The 11,330-nt window shown below is 37.2% G+C and overlaps 1 protein-coding gene across 1 annotated transcript in view; it reads left to right on the forward strand.

Annotated features, from left to right (window-relative positions):
- LOC112138210 (potassium voltage-gated channel subfamily C member 1) overlaps nucleotides 1-11,330 on the forward strand; it is a gene marked incomplete in the record, with an annotated part of 75,994 nt that overhangs the window by 1,147 nt on the left and 63,517 nt on the right.

Below are 11,330 nucleotides of genomic sequence, written 5' to 3' on the forward strand. Positions count from 1 at the left end.
TCCCGTTCTCCTTACCGGTATGCGGAATTCAGAAGCATCCTCCTGATTTGGCAGTGCGCGCGCGCTCACCGAGCAACTTACAAACTCAAAAAGTGAATGCACAAAACATTCCAACGAAGTATTTTCACATTTAAACACGTAAAAATGAAAAGACAGCTGCTTAAAGTATGTCTTAAAGAAAAAAGTGCATAAAAGAACTGAGTTTTAGTTTGATTCATTTTGTTTTCTCTCAAATCCAACTATAACACCCATTTTTCCTGCCCTCAAATATCACCAAGACCCCCACTCTAAGGGCCACTGTTCCAGGACCTTTCGGATCAAGGAATCTGGCTGTAGAGTGACCTTCTTGTTCAAACCAGCTCTTGTCTAAAGAGTAAACGGATGCTACTTCTATTTTTTTAAATGAACGCTGTTCTGTTCATTCAGAACTGAAGGGAAAGTGATGATTTTCATATGAAAGAAGTTGCATTTTTTTGTTCTGAGGGAAAAAAGATCAGTTCACATAAGAACATCCAGAAAAGTAGATTTCACTTCGATTCCGTTTGTCTGCACTGTAAAAAGTGAAAGATTGGATCAATTTATAAAAGTTCTGTAGTTTTGACACATTTAAATGTTTTAGTTTTCATCAAATTGAAAGTTGGATTGAAGGTTTATGCAATTCAAAAATGTAATTAGATAAAAACTAATATTTTTAAATGTAACAAATTCAGGAGGTTTTGTTAATTCATCCAATGTTTCACTTTTTACAGTGTAGGACAATTAGGATCAAGAGTCCAGATAAAACCATGAAGGATCCATCTTTTAGTCCAGATGGATCTTCTAAAGTAGAGAAAAGCTCACCAAAATGATTATTTTACTTATTTAAAAACGTAATGACAAAGTTATAGTTACACAAAATGACAAAAAAATGGGAAAAAGTTCAGTTGAACTCTAAATCTAAAAAAAAAATCTGTGATAATTAAAATCTGCATTACATAATTTGTATTATTACTCAGCACATTTATAAATCTTTTTGAGTAATGTTCTTTTGTATATAAAATGTCACGTTATTTACGATGTACCGTATTTTCTGGACTATAGAGGCACCTGTATATAAACCGCATCCGCTCAATTAAAAAAAAAAAGATTTACAAGCCGCACTGAGCTATAAAGCACAGATATTTATGTTGAAAATCATTTATTTACTGCACACAGAACAATTTTGTACTGTAAATGTACATGCATGTATCTGCAGCGTCTAACCATAGATTCACTGAGGCTGCCGCCTGGTTCACACTGGATGCAGAAGCGCCACGAAGCGCGGCGGAATGGAGGCTGCTTCCATTTGGTATTTGGCGTCCTTGTTAACCTAATCTTCAGAGGAAGGCTCGTGCCGTGCAGCAAATCGCTTCGCCGTCTATTTTGTGTGCGAGCCGTGAGCGATCAGTGTCAATTCTGGCAGGAAGTTACATCAAGATACATGAATAAAATCTAGTTTATTTTTAAGATATAACCAATTTTTAATAAAACACCGCAATTGACTAATGTGATCATGTTTTTGTATCTAAACAGACTGTAGAGATGGAAATAAACACACAATCACAACACACTTCTCTCTGTGTGTCTCCACAACAGAGAAATTAAAGAAGTGTAGGACTACTAACTAGTTGCTTCTAGTTAGCAGGCACTTGGGGTAATATTTTTAGGTTATTAACTTATTCATGATGGCAAAAACAAAAAAAGCTCTAGCAGAAGCGACCGTTGCAGAAAAATGCGCGTCTGGTGTGAATTGCAGGAGCGAGAGGATGCTACGTGCACTCTGCTCCGCGCAGCTTCAGTGTGAACATAGCGTTAACCTGCGTGCAGCAGCGCGGTGACCTTCCTAGACAGCAGGCTGGATGGCCTTCAGCTTCAACCTTATATCATACAAACTTCTTCGTGTGGTTTCCATGATAAAGGAACAAAGATTTGAAAATAATTACCAGTTAGTAATTTGTTTGCTGTTCTATCTGCTAAAGAAATAGAAGCGTTTACTATTCTTCTTTGCATTTGATTTTTCGTCTAACTTGTTTTTGTTCTATTTCCGGATAGAGCGCCCCTAGTGGTGGAAGAAAAATCCCCAGAGAAGCCGCACCTTTGTGTAAGCTAGGAATAAAAGTAGTGGCTGATAGTCCAGAAAATACGGTAATTACTTCCAATGAAAGTCAGTCTTTTTGTAATATATTATAATTCCAACCAAATCCATTCAATTCAGTTACATTTCACATTGACTGTTCCATTTACCTCAGTCCAAACTACTGAGAATGTGATCATAATGCTCTGTAAACATATAACATCATACGAGGATCAGTTTGACTGAACAAAAAATGTTTGTAGATGTAATGTGATAGATGACCAAAAGCAAACGAAAGTCCTCCGGTCGGTCCACATGATCCATGTTTGCTCTAGTCTGACTCTCCCATGTTCAGCGCTCAACAAAGGGTCTGTTTGAGTTTTAAACCAATTCAGTCTCACATCCAACCAAAGACAACAATTTATGATCAGAAATCTGAAGGAATCCTTTCTATTTTTTTAATTAAATTTTTTTCTCAAGACAAGTTTATCGTAACACTGTGAGTCGATGAAACCAGAAATCGTGAAACAAGCACTGAAAAACACATCACTGTTTCACACCTGCAAACCTTTTTGTTTCATGTTTTTTTTGGAGAAATCCAGTTTCCTAAACTGAACTGGAAATGAGCTTTCTATAACTGGGATGAAGGATTTCAGATTTTAGTTTAATGGCCTGAAGACTAATTTTATCGCAGTTTGTCTCCTGTGGCGCAGAGAGAAGCAAATGCAGGCAGAGAAGCCGGACTCTGAAGTTCTTCTGGTTTTGATCAGATTAGATCAGACGCGTGCGTCCAAACTCATCATTAGTGTGGACCAGGATGTATCTGCAGCCCCATCCCTCATTTTCTGATGGAGCGGCGCTTCAGACTGACACAGCTCATTTGTGCATGAATCCCACCTCAGCTTTTTGTGTTTGGAGCCGATCGGTTGGATGGATCGGTCTTTTCTGCAGCTGTGAGGAAACCTGAGCTGTTTTTTTTCATACAGTAAACTACTCAGTGATGTCATTCTTATCAAACTCCTCTTTCCTCGTGGGACTGATGCTGGGATCTTAGCTCCATTGTAAGAACACAGATTGTCTCAGGAGTTTCCGTTCCACAGACGGCACACAGGCTCTGTTCGGACTTAGGTGAAGAACATACTGACTGTGGAGGAACAAGAAAGCAAACTGAGGTGGAAAGCAGGAAGCTGCAGATGGAAGGGCGAGTGGATGAGCCCTGAGTGTGTCAGAGTTCTGTTGTTGACAGTTTTTGACAGGTTCTTTACATCAGTGAAGATGGACAGAAAAATGATCTTCATAACATTTATATCTCTCAGTGTGATTTTGAACTTTTTTCATCTCAGCTCTGTGGGCAGAAACCTTTGTCACCGAAGTTTCTCATCCTGATTGTCAATAGGGCTGGGCGATACGGACGTTTTTATATCATGATGTAGTAATAAAATAACTATATTTGTCAAATTTGAACCCTCAAAAAAATGTAATCATCAGCATGTTGTTTAAATTTAGACATTTGCTTCCCATTTCGTATAAATATTTGGGCTGGGAATCAATTAAAAAGAATTAACTATTTAATCTCAAACTGGGGAAAAATTAATCTAAATTAATTGCGATTAATTTTTATTTATATTTACAGTATTTGCCACCACTTATTATCTGCCAACAATCACAAAATTAAATTTACATTACATGACAATGTGGGCTGCACGGTGGCACAGTGGTTAGCGCTCTTGCCTCACAACAAGAAGGCCCCGGTTCAAATTCCGGCTGGGGAATAATCTGCAAAACATCAACTGGACTTTCTGTGTGGAGTTTGCATGTTCTCCCCGTGCATGCGTGGGTTTTCACCAGGGACTCCGGCTTCCTCCCACCGTCCAAAAACATGCTTCATAGGTTAATTGGTGACTCTAAATTGTCCCTAGGTGTGAATGTGAGAGTGAATGGGTGTGTGATTGAGGCCCTGAGACAGACTGGAGACCTGTCCAGGGTGTACCCCGCCTTCACCCTTCAGTAGCTGGGATAGGCTCCGGCGACACCAAAAGGGAAAAAGGGGTCAAGAAAATGAATGAATGACAATGCGCTGGACCATAGATTAAGTTGTCCGCTTTTTGTGAAAAAGTGATCTAAACCAAAAATATATCAAATCAAAGTACTAAAATCAATTGAATATTCATTTCTTTTGTAAATAACCACAATATAAGTGGGAAAAGAACCCAATGAAGTGTTTTAATGCACGCTTTAGATGACTGCACCGCTTAGGGAAAGAGAAAGACTGCTGCTCCGAGTGATGCGATTAATTTGCGTTAATACCTTTTAACGCGTTAATCATAATTTGTTAATCGTGTGAGCTAATGCGTGAACATGCACGGCTGTAATATATACCGTATTTTCCGGACTATAAGTCGCGGTTTTTTTCATAGATTGAATGTCCCTGCGACTTATACTCCAGTGCGACTTATATACGAATTTTTAATGATGAGATATGGACCGTAAGTCTAGAGTGCCCTCTTATGGTGATCTATGCAATTACTTTATTTACTTTAGTTATTCAGACGTGACACAGAGGACGAAGAATTTAACGGATTTAGTGATATGGAGTGAGATTGCGTGCAATTAATTACAGTAAAGATACAAAGTTGATGAGTTCTTGAGGCTATAGTTAAATAAAACTGTTATGTTATATAAATGCTACACCTTTTCGTTTTTTTCATGATGCTAATATGTGAATATGTGTTGACACATATTCAGCCTGTTTTCTATTCACTTATGAATGTTATAACTTACCTTCCAGGATGATGTAATATCGTTTTTTTCAACCAGTTTGTAAAATAAATTACTTGAAAAAAATGCGACTTATACTCCAGTGCGACTTATGTATGGTTTTTTCTTCTTCATTATGCATTTTTTGGCCCCTGCGACTTATACTCCGGTGCGACTTATGGTCCGAAAAATACGGTATATGTGTATATATATATATATATATGTGTGTGTAAGCTGAAAATTATTGCTAAAGCTTTTAAGTTTTAACAGAGGACATACAGGAAACAGACCACTTAACTATATGTTTAAGTTCATCAAAAACAAAGGATTAATTCTACATTTAATTGTAATGTTTTTAGGCTTTACAGAACAAACATGAAATTATAACAGTTTTTTTACACAGAAATACTTAAGACATTTTACTTTTTGAACTTTTTTCTAAATTTATTTTTAAGAAAATGAAATTGCATAGAAGTAATTTATAAATGATATGAACGTGTCTCGGTAGCCATCTAATTTGAATTCAAATTCAGACACAAAAAACTGAGAGATTTACCAGAGATTTCCTAATTCTGTCTCTGTTCTTACATTTTTTATTGTATCATAATAAAAAACAGCCTGAAAGCAAAGATTTGGACCATCGTTGTTATATATCATAGCTAGAGTTCTCTCACAACATTTGACAGGTTACAGTGTTTTGTGTAACACCTGCTGCTAATACCCAGTAGATTCAATTCTGTCATTTTATTAAAATATATTTTTTATGAATGTATTAAAACTTAATTTTGTTGTATTTATCTGCCTCGTCTCAAAGTCCGCTCACTGTTGTGATGGAAAGAAGATCATTCATTCAAACAGAGTCTGTCCAAGACAGTTTGATTGATTTAAAAGGAGAAATACTCAGAAATACAAACCAAAATGAATTCTCATTACATTTGTTCTCTTTGAGAAGGAAAATGACACAGACATGTTAAAAACCCTAAAAACAGGATTTTCATCAGAGGAGGACTTTAAAGCTAATGATGTATGCTTTACATCCACTCACCCGATTAGTCGACTAATCTGAAAAAATAATCGGTGAGTAGTGGTCTACTAAAATAATCGTTTGTGGCAGCACTAATGGATATTGTAATTTCTTATTTTCTGGCTTGTGTTCATTGGTGAAGGAACATTCTGTTCCTTCTCTTCCGAAGCCCCACTTTTCTGAGGGATTGAAGATTCCTGTTCTGATCTGAATGGAGCCACAAAACTGATGGTTTATAAACAACAAAAGTCAAAAAGCTGAGCAGCTCTCACACCGTGGAGACAGACTGCATGTCTTCAGCTTTTCAACTTTTCTTGTTAGGAAACATTCAAATTCATTCACATTCATCACGGTCTTTGCTTTACATGTTTTTTTTATGATACTTATGTTGTATTGATAATCTGAGTAAACTTTCTCTTCATCCTTAATGTCCACATTAATGTGACATGTCTTTATTTTATAAAGACCTCTTTGTGGTGAACCCCATTACATCCAACAGAGGCTGGGATAGGCTCCAGCAACCATATGACCCCAAAATGAATTAAGCACATTTAGAGAATGGACAGTTTAAATAAAAAATAACAGAACAGCAACAAATAGAACATTGAAAATGGATGTGATGGTTAGATGCTGTTCATCACAGAAAAAACAAAGAATATAACCCCAAATGCCCATTCTTCCCCTAACTTACATTTTATTCCACCAACACAAACATTTAGCTGCTAAGTAAAAAAATAAGCTCTCATTGGCTTCAATAAAGCTTTTTATTTGTAATTTTATAGTTTTTTCTCAATGCTGACAAAACTTTTAGATTGTTTAAACATGTTTTCAAAGAAATTCTATTTCACTTCATGCACAGAAAAAAATGTTAAAAAAATGATCCTTTCACCATCTTTGTGATGAAAAAAACACAAGTTTGCTCTGGTATTAATTGGCTGCCTATCTTTCACCTAAGTAGTATGATTGATTTAAAGGGGTCTTCATTACCAGCCACGTTCCTCCTGGTTGATCATTTTTCTTTCTCCTGTAGAAGCTCCAGTGCAGACCCTGCATGCGTCAGACCACGCCTCTGTGCAACCGATAAGATATGGAGTTCATTAAAGTGGAGATGTCAGGAAGCTTTATAGAAGACACATTTCATCTTTGACAGGTTTCAACTCCTTTACCCTCTTTATTCCTAATATATTTCATTTAAGGTTTCCAGCGTCATTGGCGAAATAGTCGAGAATTTTACAACATTTTGCCTCATGGTTTAATAAAAATCATGAATTTCGTTTTCTCACATCTAGGAAATGATTGTTTTACTTCAAACCATATTTGATGCAGATGGTTAGAACACTTATGATGAATGTCGTCAATGAAGATGTTTTCAATATTCCTGTTTTATAAGCCTCTAAAGGATCAGAGGAGAGGGGGAGGGGGGGAGCTTTCTTGCTAATGGGCACTTTGGCTACCATGTCAGCTGACTTTTCAATGTAAATTTACTCTGAATGTTTTTTACTGTTTGAAAATGGTTTCTGCCGTCAGCCGTTTTGTGGGGTTCATGTTTTCCATCAGTCAGCGGGTTTATACCCGGCAAACTCATCTGCAAACGTTTCCTTTTGACACCAATCTGAACCCAACAGGCTTTCCCTAAGCAGTGTTGGGTAGCTGTGATGCAGATAAAGGGGGGGTAGGTTCGGTTCCCAGGTGTCAAAGTGTTTTTGGGCAAAAACTGACCAGAGTATGAGTGTGACTTTGCAGCACTTTGGGCATTTAAAGGTCAAAAACACATCATATTTCCTATTATTACTAATTTATTAAACCAGGAGAACCTCTTTTTCAAGTCTTCAATTATGATGTCTGTTTTTAAATGCATGCATGAATGAATTACTATTACACACATTTCTCATTTTTGTCATATTTAGTTTTTTTGCCATTTGAATTAAAATTGAAAATCTTTTAAATATCCACATTTTGCTCAGTTAATTGAATGTAACAAACCGCGATTTTAACACAAGAAAAAGCTAAATCTGTCTGTTTTTGCAACGATTATTTGACTAAACCCATGGAAAACTGGATTAAAGGTAAAACCAAACCCAAGTCTTGTTTTTATCTATTGACCAACAGGTCTAAACTCTCCTAAAAGCAGCAGTTGAATGTGTTGAAGGTGTTTGTGGTGAGTCTGATGCTCAGACTTAGCGGTGCGTCTGCAGCTGTAGCGCTCTGATGAATGCCTGTCAGTTGACGCGTTTGCTGCGTTTCAGAGAACAGTAGCAGCAGGAACTCGGATTCAGACACAAGAGTCTTCCTCTGGTCACATCTGGATGACTAACTGATTCAGGGTCAGTTTATCATTCACAACCACAGCAGTCGTGCAGTATAGTAAAGCCTGAATGAGATTTGGACCTAAGAGTCAGTGAGTTCAGAGTTTGGTTGGTCTTTCTTTTAAATGTATCAAGTATTAAAAAGAACATTTTTATGCTGTACACTGTTTACATACATCGTGTTTCCCGCAAAATCATGTTCAATCTGATGCACTTTCAATTAAATGTCCTTATTTATTCGTACTTTGATGAGTTTGTTCAGATCGTGTTAAGTAGATTCCATCCCTTTACTCTTTCAGTTTGAATTAGGGGTGTGCTAAAATATCGATATTGCGATGTATCATTTAGTCCTGCGATTGATTCTCAAAGGGTTTTTACCAAGTATTGATCTTTTATTTTCATTTGAAGATGCTGTAAAACGTTATATTTGTCGTCCTTTGGTGAGACGTTCTTTTGGAGGTAGATAGGGGTGCATGTTATTTTCTCCACTAACAACCAGTTGCCTTTTAGCAGTTGTTTCCCACTAACAACCACTAGAGGGCGGTGTAGGTTTGTGTATTAGTATTTGCTGCTGACAGTAACGAAGAAGTGCCGTCCAAAACAAGCATGGCTGAGAATCTGATTGTTCTCATAAACTTTATGATGTTCTCATTTGCATTGAGACATTTTTGTTTTTGTTTTTATTTTTCTCTCCTCGGACAGGACAACAAGCCATCAAACTGGGTTATAAACAGACAGAAAAGCAGCTAAAAACATGCTTAGATGTTTAGTCAATTTTCAGATGCAGCTCCTGCAGGCGAGAAGGTAACGATTGAAAAAGACTGATCTCCTGAACCCAGAATGGAGATAAGAAATTACTTAATCTCTCAACATCATCCGTATCCTTTGTGCATTTTAAACGAGATATACAGTCAAAGCCATCATGTAGCGATTAGACTACAAGATAGCTTCTCCACAACAATGGGAGCATCTAGTATTGAGCATTAAATTTGACGTACATCAAAAGAGGCAGCGGATTCAAATGCAACGTTACGTCAGCTTGTTGAGTTTGTTCATGAATGTTGGACTTCTCTCTTTACAGTGCAACTTATACTATGGAGTGACTTATAGTCCGGAAAAAATGGTAAATGCAAAGAAATCTACTCAGAACATGCATTGTGATTTTCTCCAACAGGAAGCAGGACTGTGGTTGCTGCTCTATGGAGCTATTTTGGGGCAAAAATTATTTGAAACCCAAATAAAACAAATTACAAAAATTATTGGTGTTTGGCCAAAAAAAAAGTTAAATCTCCAAAACTTTTTGCTATTCTAAAATAAACATAAATATTTTCAGCTTCAAATGTTCTGCTTTTTGTTTTAAAACTAAACATTACAATTTCAAACCTTTTTTTTTCTGTTTCAAATCTTTTTCTTCACTTTCAACAATTTTTATTCATTTTCGAATCTAAAAATTTCGGTTTTAAAACTTTTGGCCCCGTTGTGGCGCGGCTAACACGAAGGACCAATCAAAATCGATGAGGGTGGTAACTTCAGTCCCGGTGCGTTCACTGACTCTGAGAGCTGTGATCATTACGCTCAGAACATGGCTGTACTGACTGTTCTATCATAGTCCGAAGTTGTCCCAAGACGGGTGTAAAAAGCAGTTTTATCGTGTACAAACTGCGCGTCAAAAACATCATTCTAGGCCATAAGTTTGGTTTTCTTTTAACAATGGCTTTCTTTTTGTCACTCTTCCATTAAGTCCAGGTTTGTGTAGTGCATGACTGATCGTTGTCCTTTAGACAGATTCCTCCAGCTGAGCTGTAGATCTCTACATTCATCCAGAGTCACCATGGGCCTCCTGGCTGCATCTCTCATCACTGCTGTCCTTGTACGGCTTGTTAGTTTGAACGACCATGTCTAGGTAGGTTTGCAGTTATGCCATACTCTTTCCATTTCCCAAGATTCAAAGCTTGGGATCTCTTTTTATAGTCTAACCCTGCTTTAAATTTCTCCACAACTTTATCCCTGACTTGTCTGGTGTCTTCCTTGGTCTTCGTGATGCTGTTTTCTCCCCAATATTTTATTAACAAATCACAGAGACTGTCACAAAACATCTGTTTTTGTACTGAGATTAAATTACACACAGGTGGACCCTATTTAGTCATTTAGTCAACATTTGATCAGTCACCAATCATCAAGCAACTTCTGAAGGCAGTTGGATCCACTCAGAGAAAAGAGGGGTTAATTCTTTTGCACACTGCAAAAAAAAAAAAAAAAAATTCTTGTATAATTTCTTTCCCCCTCACAATTGCGTGCCACTTTGGATTGGTCTTTCACATAACATTTCAATAGAATATAATAATGTTTGTGGTCATAATGTGAAAACATGTGGAGAAGTTCAAGGGTATGAATACTTAGGCAAGCCACTTTCTTGTCCAACCTGGAGAAGTCAAAATAGGAGAAAAAAGGCAATCTTTAATAGTTTGGTACAGAACGATGGTAGAAGTGAGTCCATAGTTAAATAAAAATGTTCTACTTCTTATTTTAAATCTTTTTTTATCCTGAGCAGATGAAGACATTCATCTGGACTGCTTTCACTTGTTTCACTTGTTCACTTAAAGTTTGTTTCCTTCTATAATCCAGATAATTCTATCTAAATGAACCCAAGTGGCCTCTGGTCCGGACCAGGACACACTTTCATACTCATCTTTTGAGGTGGTCTTGGCTTGTCTCCAACCTGACTGAGCTCTGGTTCACTCTGAGTTCCCTCAGTCTGAATATACGGCATGCTTAGGGTGGAAAAACTGGACCAAATGACCACCATTGCATTATGGGATGTAAACAGTAGGAACGAGCAGCCATGACCACAAATGTAGTGCAACAATGAGACACAATAACTCACTGAAATGTTAAAGTTAAGTTAAAGTCCCATTAAAAATCATTTATCTCGGTGTGTGAAATTTGCTCTCTGGATTTGACCCCTCCCCTGGGGGAGGAGTGAGCTGCATTTATGTTGTAGATTTTGCTGATTCATTGAATTGTTTGTGTTTCTGTTTTAACTTGTTACCGACAGGTTTGAAGGCTTTTAGTGCGGCTTCAAATGAGCATCAAGTTTTTTTGTGAATCAGCAGAAATGTAAGACTGTTAAGTGAGATGTGGGGGGAGTGGT

This window comes from Oryzias melastigma, unplaced genomic scaffold, assembly GCF_002922805.2.
Source record: "Oryzias melastigma strain HK-1 unplaced genomic scaffold, ASM292280v2 sc00323, whole genome shotgun sequence".
NCBI classification, from domain to species: domain Eukaryota; kingdom Metazoa; phylum Chordata; class Actinopteri; order Beloniformes; family Adrianichthyidae; genus Oryzias; species Oryzias melastigma.